This window comes from Aricia agestis, chromosome 2, assembly GCF_905147365.1.
Source record: "Aricia agestis chromosome 2, ilAriAges1.1, whole genome shotgun sequence".
Lineage (NCBI taxonomy): Eukaryota > Metazoa > Arthropoda > Insecta > Lepidoptera > Lycaenidae > Aricia > Aricia agestis.
This window is the reverse complement of record NC_056407.1, coordinates 6,858,130-6,875,736: the sequence shown is the minus strand read 5'-3', so window position 1 is coordinate 6,875,736 and position 17,607 is coordinate 6,858,130.

Sequence of the window (17,607 nt, the reverse complement as noted above, 5' to 3'; positions counted from 1 at the left end):
TGCAAGCTTAAAGTTTGTTCATAATATATTATATTGTGACGTGTACGCGAATAATAAGAGTTACGAAAAAGGTCATAGTATCCTTTTTATGACCCACAAAATATATAATAGGTCTTTGAAGCCATATCTATGAAGCTATATGTTAATAATTTTGACTTAATAATAAAATGACGAGCTTAAAATTGAGGAAATGCAAAGCTTTATTTAAATAGAGCCGATGGTCGAGCTTTCGAGGAGTTCTCGACGTTAGTCCTCGGTGTTCCTCAACTAAACAGGGGTTTGAGGAACACCATATTATATTACTATTTCTCCAAGTTGGAAAATCTTTTAGCAATCCATGCTAATTTTTAGCGTAACGGAGTTACGGGCGTCATTTAGTAAAGTAATAAGATCATTTTAATTGGAAACATTGAGTAAAACCTTCTTTTGACTAAGTATGGTAAATTATACAATAGATGAAATTAATATAGGAGAATATGGTAATGTGGCCCCCCACTTTGTTTATCAAGCATTATTAAAAAAATATAGGAGTCAGAAACCTAAAAACTACTTTATGGAACTTCTTATTCATTTGTTTAAACATGCCTTATTAGGAAATAGATAAAACTCGTGCAGGACAATCGAAAGTTTTAATTATTCTTAATCAATCACATTTGGTATTTTGAGATCAAGTGATGGTAATGTGACCTCCCGGGGATGTCACATTAAATGTATTGCACAAGTGAAACTTAACGGCAAAAATCACAAATGTAATAGTCACCTTTTAAATTCCGTAGGAGAACAGTTTGATGTATCCGATGTTTGAACACAAAAGCCAAATATTTCTGTTTCTTAACAACTATCGAAATAAAAGCACACATCTTAAAAGTTTCGCCGGTCGCAAGTTAAACTCGATCGAATGACAATCGAACTTGACTGCCTCTGTTGGATTTGTACGGTGCTAAATTAGTAGCATGCCGCGAGCATCCCGTTCCACCAAAATTATATTAGATAGCGTTGTTAGAACATTAAAATATTGAAGGGGGGCAATATAATATGTGCACTGTGCAGGGGCCATATTACCACCTTTTCCCTGTAATAAATTGATAAGTCATGAAAGTGCACTTTTTCTTCGATATCAGTATGTAAGTATGGTACAAAAACTACGACCCTTGTAGTCGTGGGACACAGGTGCGGTTCTGACCCACATAGCGGACACCTGATGTTATCGTGTTTATATAAGCGATAATATATTTACATCACCATCGATATACCTATAATGCACAAATAGTTGTCACTTTCTTCTAAAAATGCCTAATTTTAGATGTTTCTGAAAACGTTAAATTCTATTTTGGATTTATTTGTATACAAACAACCTAGATTAACAAATTTGGGATATCTAGCAGTTTGACTCTACATATCATTGGAATGGAAATTAAACGGTACCGTTATCGGTATTGTCTAATAATTTTCTTTGTAAATCGTAAGTAAAATTATGAGAGTATGAAAACCTGAAATAAAGTTCAAATGTTGTTGATTTAATAACCAATATTTTCAGCCTCATAGGGTAGTTTACAAAATATAATCTATAATATAAGTTTAAAATAAAATATCCGCAGCAGAATCATAATATAACCTCCTCCTTTTTGGAAGTAGATTAAAAAGTAAACAGCATTAATATCACTTCATAATATTTTTAAATGACTAATATGTTATATGTAGAGTTTTCTCATTTTACCTGCCTTATGTTTCCAAAGTTTCTAAACACATTGTCAGTGTCTAGATTTTAAAAATATGCGTTATCAATGTGTCGCTACATTTCCATAGAATTTGTCACGATGTGCGAAAGAGTTTTGTTTGCTGATGATATCGCGACCTATATAGATGTATTCATGACTACAAGTAGGCTATCATAAGTATATTTGCTTAAGAAAATTTATTGAAAACATCTTTAAGGAAAAAAATATGTTTCATGTACTTAAGTATATTTTTTAGGTCATAATTTTTTAAAATGATTAAAGAAATATAGTGCAGGTGACAGGCGGGAAAATTTTCGAAACGTAATCACGCTTAAAAGGTGTATTTTTTTCTTTGTATTTTCACAGAGAACGCTTATTAAATTTTTAAATATTGTCACTTTGCACATTTTTATCTCGAATTAATAAAGTTCTCTTAATTTTTATTTCATTTAAAACCAGCCATAAGTCTTAGAACGTAGAGCAAAGTACTAAGGACAATCATCAGCTCTATTATGACAACGTTCTAGCAAACTTTAAAATACTAATCTAAAACATTGGGTCAATTTAGGTTGCAATTTTTGCAGCTGTTGCTTGCTGGCGTATGGTTCCAAATTTGAATACCCAGCTCATTTAAAAATGCCGCCGCTATATATAAATAAATCGCAGTTTAAATTTAAAATTACAATATGAATTGACCTTAACGATTATAATATTACCTACCCTCGTTAATAAACGTGCCATAAGTTAGCGATATCTTGTATCACGCGTACGGCGGCGCGCGCTAAATGCTCCGATCAAATCGACCGCATTTGCATAATACATTTGTACCTAGGGCTGTCACTAGATAGATATAAATTATGTTACACGTTAAAATATGTAGATAGATTTTTGAAAAATTTTTACATGGAACCGAAGAATTTACATAGAACCGAATGTCCGCAAATAGTTTTGATTTTTCTTTTGTCCACTGCATTTACTACTTATAATCAAAAGGTTTGTTATTGGTATATTGTACCAATTAACATTTTACTATATTTTTAATTAAATAAACGTACTAGACTTTTATTTAATTATACTTACTCAAAAAAAAGTAATATTGAGTGGGTACTATTTAAAGTTTTTTCTTTAATAATATTATTTAAGTTCAATTTTAAGGCTAGTTTACGTAATTTTTAAGTCTGTTAATTGTTTCTGACTGGCGACTGCTAACTTTCAGCTTACAATTAAAGCTATTACTTAACTTACAATAACCACATAGTTTTTGTCTTAGTGACGGTGTAGACTACCCAGTATTTATTAAAAAAAATTATAACTATGTAGGTCAAAGTTTTCGCATTTACCTACAACTTAGTTGGCAGCCCTACACTAACGCTGGGCAGGTGTGCAAATGACCTGCACGGGCGCCGGCGGGTTGATTGACGGTCTTATCGCACAAATGGTCGATTAGCTCATTTCGTATTTACTGACACCCTGCCAACTTATTAATTATAATCTTTATCATTCCCATCTTCATCAAAATTTTCCATCTGTCGAACTCCTGTTAATAAGATGATTGCTTCATCCTTGATTTCGACTAAAAACATTAACTACTTACATAATTGATTAGACTTTCGATTAGATTCGTTTAAATAAATATCAAAAAGTAGGTTATAAATTAAAGGAGCGCACACCACTAAATGCACTTTAGTAAAGTTCTTATAGCGTCGCCGTGTTAAAAGTTTTCCGAACATGATATCGAATGTTCGTATATTTTAAGTTTTCTTATATGGAACTAGCGAGTCGTGGCTAGACGGAGCTTTCTCATTTTGCGCTAAATACAGGCACGAATAGCTAATGGACAGGCTGACGTTACTTACTCGAGATTAAGATATGGGACTGGTCGGAGCCGCTGGGATCGTTCTTGTCATAAGGTTTCAAAACTAGTCTGATTAGATATGCAAGGGGTGCGGGGTGCGGGCGCGGGCCGGTGGGCGTGGCCTGTACACTCGCGCATTTGCCGAACGATTTTCCTATTTCAAACGGCGAGCTCCCATTGGCCGAGCGTCTCGTCTAGGCGGCGCGCGCGCAGCGTTTCCAACATTCGCAATCATTGAATGCAAATCGGAGGTTACTTAACGTTACCTTCGTGTATAGGTCACTTCTGCGCAATTTTCACTGTTTATTATTCAACTGTAATTATAATATCGCATTTGCGTTATTAATTACTAGTCGGTTTAGCAATTACAGTCTGATATTGCGAAACAAAGTTGAGCTGTTCTATTATTATTACAACTGATTAATTGACAGCTAGCTTCACAAAGTTATACTAAAATGAGTTGTTTAGTATAACTTTGTGAAGCTAGCTCCCTGCTACATTATTCATTTATTATGTGGATCTAAATTGTGTGATATGATAATAATATGCCTTTAGATTATTATACTTCCTACCTAATGTTCTAGTCTTAGGGCCTTTTTCACCACTTTCTGATAAAGTGCCGAATAGGCTATTCACAACTTTTTTGACAAAATCTCCATACTTGATCTGTCAAGTTAAGTGGTGAATAGCTTATTCGGCACTTATCAGGAAGTGGTGAAGCAGGCCCTTATTATGATAATAATCACTATCGACAGATACATTTATTCGTAGGCAAAGCTTAGGACATAAAACATATCTTGTCAGTTGTCACCATCAATAGGGATGATGACAAGGTCAAAGATTAGCAAATTTTGTTAATAAAATAAAGAAATCACGGTAAAACATAAGTGTTCCCAAAATTTCAGCTCGATAGCATTTGTATTTTTTTTGTTATGCGCCTTCAAAGTTGGATAATCAAGTCGATTTTTTTTTCAATTATATTTCTTAATATTTGTATACCATTCGATAACTTATGCAATTAAAAGCAACTTTTGTTATGAAACCACTTTCATAAACGCAATATTTAATATACCTGTCGAACAAAGTTCTCTCCCGATGCGTACAAACTACGAAAGAGTGACGTCAGTCTTTCGTAGCACTTTGTATGGAGCGTTTCGGGCAGGTCTATTTATGAGATGTTTGAATTGTCATATCTTGGTGAACTTTTAAGCTATCAGAGTCATTCTTTCAGTGATGTTTCTATTTTTTAAGGGTCGTTCAATTACCAATAAGAAAAAAAAATAGTCATCAAGCCTATTCAACGATCACCAATGATCCTGTCCACCAGATGTGTCTTCAATTGAAACGAATGGGTCCCGTATACCTGATACCGAGGTTCACCCGACCGTGACGACCTCTATCGACTAATTGATCATTTACAATAGCCTAATCATGTTTATTGGTTGAATTAAACATCAATAAACAATAGGATAGGGGTGACAATAGGAATTGGTCACTTAACATACAATTAAGTGATCAAACGAATTGAAATTAATTCGAATAGTCCTGCTGTTTTATTTATTGGATAATGGTTAAGCATTCTAATTGTACTTACCGGGAAATCAAACGTCGTTTAGCGTTTTGTCTGTGGAAGTTAGTTGTTGGGATCTAACGATTTTTGCTCTACATTTTTTCTACTAAACTCATTGTATACTGCAAAAACGTTTAGTTAATCGTTCAAATTCCTCATTTCACATACATTGTCTGCAAAGATATATTTTTGCTAGGTACCTATCCTATCTAGATTGTTAATGTATTAGTTATGTCTCTACAAACATAGAGTAAAGCTTGTCACACACAGAGCAGGTAATGTAAAGATGTATATTATAGCACGATACATCTCGATACATCTCAATACATCTTTCTACAGGGTGTAACAAAAATAAGTGATAATACTTTAGGGTGGGTACGTGTTCCTTGTAGAGAGTTCATTGTGAAAGTAGCAGCGCTGAAAGACGAAAAATATTTTTCACTTTTGTATGGGCAAGGGCCCGAGCGTCACGAGTTTCCCCATACAAAAGTGAAAAAAAATTTTGGTCATTCAGCGCTGCTACTTTCACAGTGAACTCTCTACAAGGAACACGTACACACCCTAAAGTATTATCACTTATTTTTGTTACAGCCTGTATAGAAATCGCCAGGAGACCACACACAGCAGCTCTAATGTATATTTTTACATCTTCGTATCTTAAGATACCGAGCTATATGAAAATATATATTTACATTTTGATACATCTAAATACATCTCAATATATTTCTGTATATTACGAATTACGATACATGTTTTTAATTATAACTTTAATTATTTTATAGGGAAAATTATAACTTGAACGCACTAATCTCAGGAACTACTGGTCCAATTTGAAAAATTCTCGTTATACGTTCGGCTGTGTCTCTCTTTTTTTTTTTTGTATGTTCAACGATAACTCAGCTGTTTGTGATCCGATTTTCAAAATTATTTTTGTGTTGTATAGGGTTTAACTCGAATTCGGTACCATGTTCACAAAAGTGGTGATTTGATAATGGGATCCTGGAGGAATCGCGGGGACTCCTTGAAATTTGTATGGAAACATATAGTGATTTCAATTTTTTCTGAAGCATTCGAGGTAAACGCTACCAAAAAGTAGGATTTCGCATCAGGTGATACCCTGGATCCGAAGGTACCCAATAGAACTTTTGAATCCTTATAGATACAGGTTCGGGGATTTCGACGTTGTTTAAACAACTGAAAGCATAAGCCAACACATCAATTTATTTGATCATCATCATCAAAGTTATAATTATGCTATGGGTCATCACATTATAAGCCAATTATTGATGCTTTTCGTGATATTTTGCATCGAAGCAGATGTTTTTGATGATTATTTCGCTGTTTGTGGACCGATTTTCAAAATTCTTGTGTTGTTGTATAGGGTATAATCTTGAATTTGTATAATAATTACGAAAGTGGTGAGCTGATGATGGGGTCTATGAGCAATCGAGGGAAATCCTTGAAATTTATCAAAAGACTCATAGTGGTTAAAATGTTGTTTCTAGTAACTTAAACATATGTTACGAATAAGAGAAAGTTCATACGAAGGTGTCTCTTGGTCCAAAGGCACTGAACAGAATTCCTGAACCTTTAAAGATAAAAGTTTTTAAATTGCAGCATCGCTTAGATAACTGCAAGCATTTACCACAATTTCTTTACAGTAACATAATGTGAATAGTTAACATTAATTGTAGTGGTTATTTACGCATAAAGCCTTATCTTGTAGACGACTAAAAAGAGTGAAATGATTATTTTTAACAAAAAATTAAAACCGACTTCAACGACAAGGTAAAAACAATAATAATATGAACTAAAAAGTATTAAATAACTCTTACTCTATAATAGTGCCTTTTTCAGAATTCGTCTAAATCTCAACTATTTCTGTACATACTACAGTCTTCATTACTTTGAAGTCGGTACCAGCTAAGTAATTTTATCGTGAGTTCAGTCAATGTCAGAATATCTCAAGCTTTTGGGACTGTGGGGAAATTAGAAGAGCTGCAAGTGCGTTGCCGGCCTTTTAAGAGGGAATAGGGTAATAGGGGAGGGTAGGGAAGGGAAGGGAATAGGGGAAGGTAGGTAAGGGAAGAGAAGGGAATAGGGTAGGTGATTGGGCCTCCGGTAAACTCACTCACTCGGCGAAACACAGCGCAAGCGCTGTTTCACGCCGGTTTTCTGTGAGAACGTGGTATTTCTCTGGTCGAGCTGGCCCATTCGTGCCGAAGCATGGCTCTCCCACGTATAATATTTAATATATATATATATGTAATATTTAATATTTTTATATTTTAACGTTTTATTATTAAAAGTATTAAAACGTTAAAACCTAAAAATAATTTTTCTAACATACAATTTTCTAACTTCTTTTTTTTCAAATTAATAAACATAACTCATAAGTAAGAAACGGTGCATCAGAGATCTCTGCATAAACATACAGTGGACCACCAGGAACGCGCTCCCTCGCCGCTCCCCGCGTATAATTACACCTAGGGATTGCAAAAAACGGATTTAAAAAAAATCAGGATTTTCGGATCTTGACAAGTTCAAATCGGGATTATCCGGATAATCCGGATTTTATGAAATTTTTCTAATATTTTTGATTAAAATCTTTAAATGCGAGTTATTTTCTTGTTATTTCTTTATTAAACATTAATTTTATAAGCGCAATATCAGACGTCTTAAAACAATTAAATTTTTTCTTAAGTTAGTGATTTTCACATGGGCGTGATGAAGTAAGAAATTAAAATAACAGTATCTGATAATTAAGACATTATTAACAACTTAAAAATATCTTGATTTTTTAAAGAGAGAATAAGTGGAATTTAAGTTAACAATAAAATTCTAAACGATTTCCGCTTTATGGACGACTAAGCCCTTTTTGCTCCTACGAATACAGATAATAAAAATTACCTTAAGCACAATCAATGACCAACAGCACGAGATGTAAGGTCAAGGTAGACGTACTTGGGCCAGTTAGTTTATTTTGATAACAGACAAGGAAATACAGAGAAACTAGTCCATGAAGAAGCTGATGAAGGAAGACATACCCCTCTCAGGGAACCGCAGATTCGTCGACATGGTGTATTTCACTCGTCCACCAGTGGCGGATTAACCCTTAATCAATTTAAGCAATTGCCTAGGGCATCGCGTCTGAGGGGGCACCAGAAGAAGCACAAAAAAATCCGTCCTTAGAGCGCGTTCACATCTCAACTCTCACGTCACCAAAAACCACACCAAAAAAAGTTTCTAGGTAAAAACTAATGTTTTTGGGCGGCAAAGGTTTAAAGACCGATTCTAGTTGACGTACAGATAGGGGGGCCCACAGGCATGGATTGCTTAGGACATCAAGTAGTCTTAATCCGTCACTGGTCCTAACCAACAGAGCGCAAACTCGGTCATTGACTAATTTACAAAAATCCAATTCGGGGCCTGCCAAGGAGCAATGGATCGCAGTAAGTTGGAAGTAAGTCTTTTCGACAACACAAAAATCCATCCAAACCAGAATCTCAGACGTGGGAGTCAAGACGGCGCATGTGGATAACGTCGTGTTATCCACATGCATCTCGGCTGGATATCGAGAGAGTGGGTATCTAGCCTAGGCCTAGGAAAATATAGCTCGATGCCCTGGAAGCATTTTTTCCCTCTGAAGGCAGGTTACTGTAGCCCTGAAGTCACCACGACTCCTGAGGATCTATTGTGACTACCTTATCCTCATAAATTTAACGATGTGGTTGGAATTGGTGGTTAGAATTTCTTCTAAACAGCTACAGCTGCTGAGTAAAGTAGTATAGTCAACGAGGTAAATACAAAACAAGTTGCAAGGTGTCTCGGCCCTTTTTCTAGAATCTGCAAGTCGTAATATATAGTATTACTAGATACTAGTTATTTAGTAAACGTAAAGATTTTTATTCTTATCGTTACAGAGTAAGTTTTAATGGTCAGTTTTGTAAAAGCCAGGAATTAGTGCTTTAGAATGTTCAAGGCCAGGAGTCTAATTTCATTGGTCTTTTCTTAGTTTGCGACCCCATGCCTCGAGCACTTGCTTTGTAGTAATGGGAGATGTTTCACAGACCGCTTCTGGACCGTATATGAGATTCTCAGCTCTAAGCCTAACCAGCTCGTCAGCGGTTTCATTACCAAAGACGTTAATGTAACCCGGGGCCCATACTAGTCGAATCGAAATCGTATCACCATAATCTAGAACCAATTTGGACGAAATTTCTGCTGCAGTGTTAAGTGCAGCTTGACTGTCAGAGAAGATAATAAAATAATATTTTTAACTATCATCTCCTGGCTTTCTTGTGAGCAACCGATAATTGCAAATACCTCAGACTAGCACACGGTTGCAAACTTTCCCTTTGAGGCATATCAGCAGTGACGCTGGAGCGAGATAAGTGGAATAACCTAGGGGAACCTTTGCCCAGCATAAATTTGCCCCAATAGGCTAATTGTACAGAATAAAAATAACTTCAAATAATTCTTTAAACTTTAAATAAACATTTTAATATTTTATAAACGCTTTTCCTTTATTTCATTAGACAAACTTAAAAATCAGAAGATTTTATAGAAAACCATTTTATTCAATACTGACAACATCCTAAAAGAATAATTATTGTATATTTCTCATGATTGCAGTCATATTATTAAATAGTAAAATGTATAGTAAAATAAACGGTAGGTCATAACTCACAAGATATTAAAAAATGACGTTCTTTTTAAAAATAACATTTAAAATGTTAATACACACCAAATAACTAAACAATGCAATGTTGGACATACGAAGTACTGAGATAAGTACCTATTGAGCGCGCAAATTTGTGATAGCGCCTTTGAACAAATGTGAATTTGTATGTCAGATGCTACACAATACATCTAAATTAATTTTACACTACGTAAAAGCTTATTTTTCATAATTTCACCAACTATTCGAAAAAACTGAAAATCCGGATTTTCAAAACTAAAAATCGGGATTTTTCGTAGGCCCAAAAAATCCGGAGTATCCGGATTTTTCCGATTTCGAAGTATCCGGATTGCAATAACTAATTAAACCCATGTTATAGTATTAAAATCGTACAGTAGAGTAATTGAGCGTCCGTGGCCTAATAGACCTTCGGTCCTGGGTAGACTAGGAGTGCGAACCGAAGGTCTACCCAACCTAACTCTAGTTAAAAATCTTGTCCCAGGCACTACAGTATTTGAGGAGTGGTTACTTCGCTCTGAAAAATACTGTATAAATCATCAACAACGGATGTAAAGGCCTAGTTTTAGAGTACCTTAACCCTGTCATCAAAATCGAACTCGCTCAAAAGAGACAAGTTTTACTTGCCCGCGATATTGCATTATTTTCTACTTTAGGCTATCTGAAATCAGCTAATGTGTGCATAATTTTTAATATTATAAGATGGTCTACTGTATCTTGCTTATATTGTGGATGATAATAAACCAGCCTCGTTCGCGGGATGCTGAGATTTGTATACAGGCACATTACTTTATACTTACTTTACCTTAGTTAACATTGTTAACTAAGGTAAGGTAATAAATTCAATTGTTTTATTGTTAAGACAATTGGATTGTTAACTATTGCATGCATTTCAAAGACGAAGTAAATATAATATGTATGTTTATGCCTTCAGTGTAGAATTCGAGTTAATGATCTATATTTTATAGTAATTGGTACGACGTAATAATAAATTAGGCACCATTAGTTAGGTTATATTATTACAAGTGATTAGTGAACCTAGTGGCTTGACTTAACCTAACTTATTCCAAATTAAAAATATAATGCTTTGTATAATATTATATTATTATTTTTGACAAGCCTCGCAGTTCAGACCATAATATGTATTATGGTTCAGACTATATTTTGACCACACTGGGTATACCAGGTGAAAACTTCACAATGAACAGATTTATGAATGGCTCATTCACCTCCTGACCAGTTCGCCGTCATTACCGTCCCGACGAGTTTTCCTGCCACGAAAAAATCGCATTTATTAATCTCCAAACTTGTGAAGAATTTTTGCGGTAGTCTTAAAACAAATTGCTGTTTACCAGAGAGAAATATTATACTCTTTAATAAAGCGAGTAAATGTGTTTTAAATTAAAAATATTACAAATGAAAAGCTATGAAGTAAATTATATTATTATATTAATTAAAACTTAGTGTCTCTTCTGTAACAATAATATTATGTAGTTTGGTCGTAGACCCTGAACTTTTTCAAATTTTTCTACTTGTTCATAGAAAATGTATTTTTTTTTCTTACCTTAGTACCTTAGTCCACAAATTACGTGAGCTGTTTAAGCGGGGAGGGGGTCAAAATATCATCTAATCTTACGTTGGAGAGAGGAGGGGGTCTCGGCAAATCTCACGTAATTTTTTGGAACGAAGTTCCTTATCGCGCGTTTGGCGTAAAGGCTAGACAGAACGATATTTGACCTCGACACTTTTTTATTAATACATGCATGATATTATTCCTGGGCGTCAACAGATAGAGCATATTTTTAATAATTTTTTGAGTGTATATGTATTATGTATTCATTAAAATAAAAAATAAAAAAACACCTCACGTAATTTGTGAACACCGCCCTACTTCTGTGACAAAAAATAATATTTTTATTTTAAACTTCAGACCAGTAAATACCAATTAAGATTTTATTATAAGCAAAACTTATATTCAATAAAATAAGCTTTTATTTCACAAGTCAACCATAGGAATAAATTGAGCAGTTAGAGAGTGGGCGAGTGGTCAGTTCGCAATTCAAATATGCGGGTTGGAGTCGGGTTCTTGCGGCATTGTTCGGTTTTTGCGGGCGGTTCCCGGACCAGCTGCCCCCGCCAGACCACCAGATTAATTGTTATACTGCTAACTGCATACGTGCTCGCTCACATCCTGATAGATGAATCTACATGCAGCAGTATCTGTATATGAAATGAAATGAAATGAAAAATATTTATTTCTGAGTAGGTTAACAAAGTTAACACTTATAGAACGTCGTGTCTACATGAGGCCTACCAACGGTTCGGGAACTACCCCGCCGAGAAGAACCGGCGGCTTAAGATACTTGCACGGGGCCACCTTTTACCAAAAAGGTGGAAAATAACAATAATAGCTTAAGCTAAATTACACTAAGTATTTTAAAAATGTAGTGCCATTAATTATATTATAGAAGCGGCCTATGGTTTGTCAGCTTATTTTTCCCAAGGTGTGCTGTCATTGAGAAAATCAGTTACCTTATAATAAGCCTTAGCACACAAACGTTCTTTAACTACTTTATAAAATTTATTAATTGAAAGATTTTGGACGTTTTCTGGGATTTTATTGTATAGGCGTATACATTGACCTTTGAAAGATTTGTTTACTTTGCTCAGCCTGGTTATTGGTATAACTAGCTTGTGCTTATTCCTAGTGTTCCTGCAGTGAATGTCACTTTTCATTTTAAAATTATTTACATTTTTTTCACGTATAGCACATTGTCCAAAATGTATTGAGAGATTACGGTTAAAATTCTTATTTCTTTAAATAAGATATAGACCTTATTAGTAGGTACATACATAAATAATAATAATAATATCTATGGACGCTTCACACCACGTCAGTCTGGCCCCGTGCTAAGTACCTAAAGGACTTGTGTTACAGGTACCAGACAACGGAAATATATTTAATACTTTTATACTATACATATATTTAAGATTTTTATTATATCATACACATATTTAATACACATCCAGACCCGGGAACATTGAAAATTTTTTTGTTCCTTCGGCGGGATTCGAACCCGCGACCCCCGGCTTGAGCTACCAACGCGCTCACCACTGAGCCACATAGGTCGTCATTGTGGACATATTATACAATATACTAATATTATGAGTACATAAGTATCTTCTTCACGCCTAAAACGCTGAATTGATTCTGCTGGGTAACGTATGAGTTTCGGGAAAATGTACGATTCGAACTTAGGCGCAACGGAATTGCGGCCATGATCTAGTACACAATACACAGCTCCTTTTAGCTTTTTTAAGGTTCCGTACCCAAAGAGTAAAAACCGGATCCTATTACTGAGACTTCGATGTCTGTCCGTCTGTCTCCAGGCCGTTTCTCGAAAACCACCCAACCAGCAAAGTAATCCTGGAATGCGATTTTATAATGCTACTTGGACTTATATAGCTCCGATGATGGTTTTGGTATTTGCTACTGCACTTTTATCAGCATAAATGAATGCCGTTTTTACTTCGGTGCGTTTCATCCTATAATTTGAGCTTATATCGGTATATAGGATCATATTTCGTGGCCACTACTGGATTAAGACTCCTATAATAGGTAGGAACAAACCTAAATACACATAATTAATCTAGTAACTCATACTTATATCCGCCTATAGGATAATATCTTAGGAACATTTAAATCCTAAGACTCCTCGAGGAGCATATACACTGAGGCGCAATCACTCTTGGTACCTATTTATACTTATAGCCTCATATAAGCTAATATTTTATGGCCATTATAAGTAAATTAAAGTTAAAGTACTGAAAAACATTTATATTTCTTGTATGATTTTACATTACTTTAGAAGTGATTTTATATTATTTTATTATAATATTATATATTTACTTCATTATAATAACATCACTTAGATTATACCAGCACGCAGTAGGATAAAGTTTTCTCTATATAGATTTATCGCATGCCGTTATAAGCTTAGATACACTTATAATGGCATTCCATAGTAGTATTATAGACTAAGTAATCTCAAACAATCCTGGTCAAAACTCTTATAGGCGAAAAAACGCTTCATATGGTTTTGTAAATTCTATTATAGGAATTATTATAGCTTTTATTATATTTTTAACGCATAACAAAACCTTATAATATTATAAGGTTTTGTTATGCGTCCCAGGTTACATATTTGCAAGTTAAGGAATATTCCTTAACTTGCAAATATATAAATATCAACAGAGTTTGTTTTTATCTTTGAAATGTGGAACCCTAATTGGTAACAATATGGCGAATCTTCGGTTTTAACACTGGACAATATAGAACCAATATTACTTATAATGGCCCTAAGTCGCACTTGGCAATGCTCACCGAGAAAATGGCGACTGTCCATGATATTTTCATAACAAAATATTAAATATTAAAATGTAAAGAAGTAAGTTACACGAGGCGCTTAAAAATTTTAATTAAAACCATGATATAATTTTCAGAAGATTAACATTTCCCTTCGAAAATACAACATAATATTGACAACAAAAAGCTATTGATTTTCTACTATATTTCTGATTACAATGGTTGACATTTAATAATATAAAATTAAAAGTTAAATTTTGACAATTCCTAGACTCACAGAACACAATTCGACTGTTCTCAAAATGTGAGCTTGTACAAGCATTGCGAGGTTTGTATTCATCTCACTTTTTCCTATAATTTACTTATATTGGCTTTTGCAGCATTAATTGCACTCACGTAATTCTATTATAGGAGAAATATAGGCGTAAAGGGCGTTGAAACGGTCCATTATAAACACGATATAAGTAAAATTTTACTTATAAAGTACCCTTTTCCGGACTTATATTATGTGGATAAAAGTTTCTTATAGTCCTATGGAATTTACTCCTGGAGATAGTATAAAAACCACTTTTTGCTGGTTGGGCGCTATAGAATTTTAGAAGTATATATATATACTTCTAAATTTTTTACAGATTGTGTATATCTGTTGCCGCTATAACCACAAATACGAAAAAACAAAATAAAATAAATATTTAAGGGCACTATATCCTATACGGCAAACGTGATTTTTTTTGGCCTTTTTTGCTCGATATCAATAATGGCAACAGGTAGGCACTTGATATTTTCACAAAGGCCTTAATAACAATTATTATGTTGACTTCAATAATTATTCATATTGTTAAAATAAAATAAAAATTAAGGGGGGTTCTTATATAAAAACACAATTTTTAGTCTATTTCTGCTCTTCGGTACGAAATCCTTCGTGCGCGAGTTCGACTCTCACTTGGCCCATTTTTAGGGTTCCGTACCCGAAGGGTAAAAACGGGACCCTATTATTAAGACTTCTTTGTCTGTCTGTCCGTCCGTCTGTCCGTCTGCCTGTCAGCAGATAGTCTTTTAGATCGAGACTAGAGTTTGCCAAGCGATAATTAAAATAAATCTATGCCTACCTAATATTATAAACCTGAAGAGTATGTTTGCTTGAACGCGTTAATCTCAGGAACTACAGGTCCGATTTAAAAACTTATTTCAGTTTTAGATAGCTCATTTATCGAGTAAGACTATAGGCTATAATAATATATTATCACACTAAGACTAATACGACCGAAGAACCTCCGGAAAATGTAGAAAAAACGGGGGGAATATTAGAAATTACGAAGTACTGGAGAATTTTTTATGGCAATTAGCAAAACATTATTATTATTGGTGAATAATAATAATGTTCAGGCAGACGTAACTTTTTTTTATAAAATAAGGGGGCAAATCCACTTACTTTCGTCGCCTAAAGACACTCGCAACATCAGAAGAGTTGCAGGTAGGGAGTGCAATCTCGTTCTCGCGAGATCTCGGCCTTTTTTAGCGAGATTGATCTCGGACGAAAAAAAAGCCAGATCTCGCGAGTTTGACGAGATTTCAGTTGAGCATAAAAACGTCTTATTTGAAGCGCGGACTGACACGGACAGAGTTGTGATCACGGAGTCAAAACAAAGAGGAGCTGGCCTAAGCAACTGTGCACCGTGATTCTCAACTAGGTCCTGAATTTTGACTTCTCGTTGTTTTTTTAGTTATAAAAGAATGTCACGTTATCGTGGACGCCGGCTTCCACGGTAAAACGTTGGGTGTACGTTAAATGCCCTTTTGATCTTACGCACCGCGGACGTTTTATACGGTTCAGAAGTGTAAACGTTGTAATGTTCTCTAACGTGCACGTTAAAAAGTTATCGTCGTCGGAAATTTAAAAGCGTCTCCATAATATATTTCCATACATTTTACTTCCCTATATTATCGTTTTACCGCGGACTTCCACGATATTACCGCCACGTCCAAAATTATAAAAGCGCATTAAAAGAGAAGACTGGCTGTTTCTTTCATTTTTTATTTGATAGATAGTAGATACGTAGGTATGTGAAAGTTTACTACTTAAAAATTATAGACAGATACATCAAACAATGTTTGATGCATAAAATTCTATTGAAAAAAATCGTGAAAATAAATGTCAATCTTATAATACTTATAATATTATTACTTTTTTTTCGTAATTTATTCAAATATTGTGATTATTTGCAAAAAAACCCACCAAACTGCTAATCCGCACTTTTTGAGCGGATTTTCCGATTCACGGTAAACCGTAAATAGTAAATAGACTACAAAATTGTAGCCTGTAGCCTATTGTATTTACTATGCATTATGTAGCTAATAATCATTATTTATTCTATTGTTTCGACATTAATCTAAATTTAAAACAGTTTTTTTTTTTTTTAAATTTAAAACTCCCATCTCACATTATAACAGTCCTCAAAAGCTTTATGAGACACGACTTATGAGCCAACAATAAACCAGGCAATGTAAAAGTGTAAGTGACAGTCATGGTAGGTGGTAGTGGTAAAAACGGTGACCACCGGGCAAGTCCGGGAAGCACGGCCCACCACCGCGCTGGCCCCACGACGGAATACCGCGGGAGCTGAAAATACCAAGACTTTCTTTTGAATATTCCAAGAAGTCGTTTTGTAACTAATTAATATGGTTACAATCTGATGGAGATAACGCTAAAATAATATAAGGAATGTAATATCTAGTTAGAGGAACAAAAATATGTACTTATTGTATCAGAATTATTATAAAATATAATATAAAGTCTCCTAAATCTAAATTATTATGAAATATAATAGTGAGCCTACGTACCTAAAGCATACTGAAACAGCTTACTTTTGTTTCTTTTACCACGTGTTTACTTCGATTTTTTTAAAATGTAAGTATTGTTTAAAATTATCTGCAGCTGATATTATATTTTGTATGTGTGACTGTTAACAAATTGTAATAACTAATAAGATACGTAAAATAATATGCAGGTGTGTTATTCTACGTAAGTATAGTACCTACGCGATGGTTTACTAGGTAAGTAACATAAAAAGAGTGAAATTATTATTCTTAACAAAAAATTAAAACCGACTTCCAAGGTAAAAACAATAATAACATCCATATTATATTATGAACTAAAAAGTATTAAATAATTTTTCCTATCTAATAGTGCCTTTTTCCGAATTTGGCTAAAAATCACTTTAATACTTTTTAGTTCATAATATAATATGGATGTTATTATTGTTTTTACCTTGGAAGTCGGTTTTAATTTTTTGTTAAAAATAATTATTATTTACTACACATGATCATTAAAAGATTTTGTTATTAGAATTTTTAAAAAATTCTAATTACTTACAAATAACGTAAAAAGTTGCTGCTTAT